This window comes from Artemia franciscana, chromosome 9 (genome assembly GCF_032884065.1).
Source record: "Artemia franciscana chromosome 9, ASM3288406v1, whole genome shotgun sequence".
Classification (NCBI taxonomy): domain Eukaryota; kingdom Metazoa; phylum Arthropoda; class Branchiopoda; order Anostraca; family Artemiidae; genus Artemia; species Artemia franciscana.
Window position 1 is genome coordinate 8,310,925 of NC_088871.1, and position 6,809 is coordinate 8,317,733.

General features: G+C 35.6%; 1 protein-coding gene across 1 annotated transcript in view; it reads right to left on the bottom strand.

Annotated features, from left to right (window-relative positions):
• The window catches only part of LOC136030953 (beta-hexosaminidase subunit alpha-like), a 216,706-nt gene that overhangs the window by 138,460 nt on the left and 71,437 nt on the right, over positions 1–6,809 (bottom strand). The gene's annotated exons all lie outside the window — the stretch shown is intronic.

A 6,809-nucleotide genomic window follows, 5' to 3' on the forward strand; every position in this document is an offset into this window, starting at 1 on the left:
CAACCTGCACCAAACAACTACCAATTACTGTTATCGCAGTGTCGTCCGCGAAAGAGGTCAGCGCTTCAACTCCAACATGTGAAGCCAACGAATTAACATAAATAAGATAAAGTAAAGGTCCCAGCACGGAACCTTGAGGCACTCCACACTTAACACCGAACTCTCTGCTTGATATATCTGATAAAGCAACTTTGATAGTCCGGCCATGCAAATACGATGAAAACCACTTTACACAAGTACTACCTAACCCAAGCCCACTTAGTCTACTAAGAAGAGTATTAAAATCAACAGTGTCAAAAGCCTTACGGAAATCTACAAAAACAGTTAAAGGAATCATATTATTTTCAAATGCATTATCAACAAAACTTAAAAGATGGTGTACTGCATGACTAGTGGAATGTTTACTTCTGAAACCAAACTGTCCATTATACAAAATTTTCTTCGAATCCAAAAAATCATACAATCGTTTATAAATAACTTTTTCATAAATTTTACTAAATAAAGGTAAAATGGAAATTGGTCGCCAATTACAGGGTTCTGAGGGGTCCCCACCTTTATGTAAAGGTATGATTTTAGATTGTTTCAGTTCCGACGGGAAATGCCCTTTAACCATTGAGAGATTAATTAAATGAACCAGTACCGGTAAAAGATACACCGACACATAATTAAAAGCCTTTAGGTTCAATCCATCTACACCAGAAGAATTTGATTTAAGGCTACAAACAATTTTTTCAACTTCTTCTACATTACATGGTACAAATTCAAACCCATTCTGCATGCTTGAAGGATTTACGTTAGTGTTGACGGCACAACTACCTCTAGACACTTCATTCTGTATAACACTACCAATTTTCGAAAAATAATCACCCATGTAATTTGCTATTTCCAATTTATCATGAATAATTCTATTACTAGTTTTTAAATTGGTTATACACATATCTTTTTTTTCACATCCTATCACTTCACGGACAATTCCCCAAGTATCTTTTATATTACCTTCCTTAATCTTCAAACAGTTTAAATAATACTAATTCTTTGCATTTCTTTTTGAATTATTTACATAATTTCTCAACTCTTTAAACTCATTTAAAATCATTTCAGATGGATTATCAAGATATTGACAATACAACTTATTTCTTTGTCTTATTAAACTCAAAATTTCATCATTTATCCACGGCTTTCTCGGTTTAGCTTTCTTGCAATCAATTTTATTCAATGGGCAATTTTTCTCAAACACAGGGTAAAGAATATCTGAAAAAATGTTAAAAGCTTTTGAAGCATCATCCTTTTCATTGTAAACCACCTCCCAATCCAACGAACTAACTTCATTTTTAAATTTAGCCAGATTAACTTCTTTCATGTCACGCCGAAGAATCTTGTTTTTTCTTTTAATTTTACAATGTGATAACTTCTGCAACAAACAAAGAAGCGGTAAGTGGTCCGAACCAGAATGGATTAATACATCACACATGCTATCTTCCACCATAACTTCAGTGACGAAAACATTATCAATCAAGGTTGCAGAATGGTCTGTTAATCGGGATGGGATAGAATTTAATGGGAAAAGACCAAATGAAAGCATGACATTAAGGAAATCCAAATTTTTGGCTTGAAGATCTAATAAATCAAAATTAAAATCACCTATGATTACAATTTTATCAAAATTTCGATTTATTTCAGATATTAAAATTTCAATTTCCTCTAGGAAAAAATCCGGACTAGCACCAGGGGGTCTATACACCGATGAAATAAGGAGTGGATTATTATTACTTGTCACTATTTCAATAGCAAAAGTTTCAATCTTACCTTCAATCCATAAAGATAAATCTTCCCTTACTTTAAATTTTATATCATCCTTGATTATGAATGCTAAACCTCCCCTTCCCATCAATGACCGGTTCTTGGAAATAAGTGTGTAACCTGGAAAATTAAACAACGAAGCAGGACATTGTTCACTAATAAATGATTCACAAATACCTATCACTTGCACCTCACTGTTAAGTTTATTAATTATATCAACTACATCTTCATGTGAAGTAGTTAAATGACAATTCCAGTGGAGAATCTGGAATCCGGACAGCATAACGGGTGCACTCACATCATCTACTGCAACATATTTACTAAGCCTTGCAGGATGTTTATCCGAAAATTCCGACCGGCTACCAACATCACTCGACAAAATATTATCCAACGAAAAGCGATTTTTTTCTAACTGAAGTAATCGTGAAAACATTCATAAATAATTAATCCTACTTCCTATTAAAGAACTATTACTACGAAAGAATGTAAATACTAAAGTACACATTTATAACTACTAAAACGAAAAAAACAAAAAAAAAAAAAAAAACTCAGATTATATGTCGTCACAACTCCACAGTCGGCGTGTCCGAGCGTCATTTCCAGATCGAGCGAAAATACGGCCGTGATCGGACCATACGTTGTGGTTACCTAACCTATCACGAGCCAGTTGCAGAATTTCTCGTCGCTTCTTAGTTAAACTTTCAGACACAAATATACCAGATTTGGCCAGTTTGCTCTTAGCAGCAAATACCTTTCTAGCCACATCCTTAGACGAAAACTGGGCGAGTACCGGTGCAATCATATCAGGCCGCGTAGGATTCTCTGGAAGGGTAAATCTATACACTTTAGTTAGTTCCGAAACATAAACTTGTACGCCCATCTTGTCCGAGATAATATTATTAATACACGATTTTACATCAGCACCCGGAGCTTGTTTGACACCACTGAAAATAAGTGAATCCAGCCTATTTTCCTGCTCAATATCGTCAAGTCTACTTTCGATCTTTTTCACTCTCTCTTCGAGTATCATGAAGCTGTTTTTTAGTGATTTTAGTTGCTTTTCGATAAAATCAAATTTTGGCGAGTATTCCACCATCAAAGAATCATATACGTCAGATATCATTGATTCAGCCGAGTGCGGGAGTTGATTTTTTATGCGATCGGAAACTTTACGTGAGATTTCATCCCTGAGATTCGCTTTTACAGCTTCCAATTCTTGTTGAGTCTGAGTTAGTCTCATGTTCAGGTCAGAAGATTGGTTGCCTATATCCGGGCTTGAATTTGACGGATGATTTTTCGAAAGATGTCCTGGCTGTTCAGTGCTGTTAGAAACAGTGCCCTTGCGCTTAGGACGGGACGACATCGTAAACTACTAATTAGTAACTCTAATTAACATGAGACAAAGACTTACACGCAAGGGGGGCTTTTTTACGACCCCCCAGCTTCAAATAGTGCCAGATATTATCCAATTAGGTTTGCAGCAGGCTAATCCAAATCAATTTCCTGCATCCGATATGACACGAACAAATTATAACACTGGTTAAACGAGTTTAGGTGTTTTCACTATGAATGGCGGATAGCAACTCAATAGATTCGATACAAATCGATACAAATTCGATAGATACAAATCAGATTCGTTTTACTTATATACTGTTATCGAAATTATATGTTTTTAATTTTTGATTTCTATAGGTGACGATCGGCATTTACTCTTTGTTCACTATCAAAAACAGTGAGAATAAACTATTCGAATTTTGGGTATTACTCTCTCCTTAAAATCCAAAAAAACTATTCGGTAAATACACTTGAATTTGCCAATGTCAAAACCCTAACCAAACTCATTCTACCTCTCGAAAACTTTCCACTATATTTGTTACTGTCTTCCCTAAACTGCAAATTTACTTATTTTTTTTTTGACATTTTCTAAGATTCAAGTTTTCTTCTTATTTTTTGGCTGATGTTGGTAGAATACATATTTTTCAAACCTTGCTAGTCCTGATGTTTCTCACATGCCTTTCTCTTGCTCTTTTCCTCCCTATGCCTTTTACGCCTATCCCTCTTTATCTCCATTTTCCTCTCTCTGTTTCTCTTTACGACCGATATAGGACGGAATAAAACACCTAAGAAGAAAGAAAAAGACGACAACGAAGATAATATACACAGGCTACAGATTATGCATAACAAAAAAAAATTTCTTTCGTTAACAGAAAAATTCATTTTTGTGTAAAAGTCTATTTTGTTTCTGTTCCACCCCCCCCCCCTCGCTCTCTCTCACACACACACACACACACACTTTCTCTTCTTCTTTTTCTCTCACTCTCCCTTGTTTCCTCGCTATGTCTCTCACTATTTTAATTACACTTTGATTCCATTTAGCAATGCTTATTTTATTTATCTGGAATCAATCTTTCATAACCAAACCCTGAAAAACAATCTCAACGCCTAAATTTTACAATTTCATTGACTAAAATAATTGGAGCAAAACCATTTGTTTTGCACGCTTTTTTATTTAAATTAAATAAAAAAACAAGTTTTCTCAACTGAAAGTAGGGAGCGACATTAAAACTTAAAACGAACAGAAATTACTTCGTATATGAAAGGGGCTGCTTCCTCATAAACGCCCCGCTCTTTACGCTAAAGTTTGACTCTTTCTCTCAACTCTTCTTTTTAAAACAGTAAACGTTCCAAAAGCTCTCTCGCAAAAAGCTAAAACTTCACTCACTTATAGAGTAAGTTAAAAAACTTTAAACTCAATTGAGTGAATCTTCCTGTTTTAAAAAGGGCACTAGAACTTTTCATTTCCGTTAGAATAAGCCTTCTTGCAGCATTCTAGGACCACTGGGTCGATACAATCACCCCTGGGAAAAAAAAAAACAGAAAATAAAAAATAAACACGCATCCGTGGTCTGCCTTCTAGTAAAAAAATACAAAATTCCACATTTTTGTAGATAGGAGCTTGAAACTTCTGCAGTTGGGTTCTCTGATACGCAGAATCTGACGGTGTGATTTTCGTCAAGATTCTATTACTTTTAGGGGGTGTTTCCCCCTATTTTCTAAAATAAGGCAAACTTTCTAAGGCTCGTAGAGTTTTTAAGAGTTTTTTAGAGTTTTGATTACTATTCAGCCGGGTCGCTCCTTACTACAGTTCGTTGCCACGAACTGTTCGATCGTTTCTTCCTGATAATGAGTTGCAGGTGAAGCAAGTACTAATTTACTAAGTTAATTTGGTACATCCATGGTTTTGCCTCAGTAATTCAAAAGGTGCTATCTTACTGTTCTTTATAAAATTAAGAATCACATCCACCCTCCCCCCGCAGAAAAAAACAAATTTTATCGATTGGCTCAATCTGTCTCATGCAACCTTCTTTCATTCTAATGCATTTGTAATTTTCCCTAAAACTCTTTCAACTTATCTTGAATACCTAAGAATATATATGCTTTCGGATATGCTTTCGAATAGAATGCTTTCGAATCCAAGGAGCCATTTGTAGGCCATGAAGCCTTTGAGAGGATATTAAACAAAAAGTTATTTCTACTGAAAGTAAGTAGCAACATTAAAACTTAAAATAAGTTGAATTTAATCTGTTGAGGTGGGCTGCCCCTCCTCAGCACCCCTCTCTTCGCGCTAAAACTTTTAAGAACTTTTAAAAAAGGTTCTGATTCTAATTACACGTCCCTTGTATTTAAGGAATCGTTCTTAAAGAATTGAGAGAAAAGGCCGAAATTTAGCGTGAACAACGGGATATTGAGGAGGGGGAAGCCCACCTAACATATGAAATAATTTTTGCTTATTTAAAGTGCTTCTTATTTTTCAAGAATAAACTTATTTTTTAGTTTAATGTCTGATGGTTTTACAAATAAACTCAGGAAATCCACCCCCTCCGTAGAAAATCACCCCATGAAAAGTTCCTCGAAAGAAAGTTCTTCCCATGTTAAATTATTCCGCCTAGAAATTAGCCCCCCCCCCCAGACATTTCTTGCTTAGAATTCCACCTGAAAAATACTCCTCAGCATGCTTTCACTTGAAGAAAGACTTATTCTTATTTAATTTCTTATCCTTTTTGAGGTCATGAAGGAATCCTCCTATGTGGAAAACATATCCTGCCCCACCCCCATTCCTACCCATTCAAAGTTTCTTCAGCACAAAATTTATCCCGGAGAATTCCCCCAAAGCATCTCAACATGTAAAATGAGGTCACCAACGAGAAGGTAAGACAATTAACACGAGTTTCGTATACAAATTCCGGCTAATTATCCCCGTGTAAAATCCATCCCCAGAAAATCTCCCCAACCCTGAAAATGTCGTTATACTTCCCTATAACAAATACTGAATATAAACAATGAGCAAATTTTATAACTGTGGCCCTTCCTCCGATGGTTTAGGGAGTCATATCATCTCCAAAGATATAGTAATTTTACTTTTCAACAATACTGAACAAAATGGCTATCTCAAAATTTTAAACAGACAGCTTTTAGAAAAAAAGGCCAGGAGAAGGGGGGAGTTACCCTCTAGTTTTTGGTCACGTAAAATGGACACCATAACTTTTCAAACAGTTCGTGGTAACGAACTGTAGTAAGGAGCGACCCGGCTCAATAGTAACCAAAACTCAAAAAAATGGAATTTTGATACCAATACCTACATCAAAAGAATCGCATTTTAATGCTGATTTTAAATATATAAGTTTCATCAAGTTTAGTCTTATCCATCAAAAGTTACGAGCCTGAGAAAATTTGCGATATTTTAGAAAATAGAGGGAAACGCCCCCTAGAAGTCTTTGAATCTTAACGAAAATCACACCATCAGATTCAGCGTATCAGAGAACCCTACTGTAGAAGTTTCAAGCTCCTATCTACAAAAATGTGGAATTTTGTATTTTTTGCCAGAAGGCAGATCACGGATGCGTGTTTATTTGTTTTTTCGTTTTTTTGTTTTTTTTTCCCAGGGGTGATCGTATCGACCCAGTTGTCCTAGAATGTTGCAAGAGGGCTCATTCTAACGGAAATGAAAA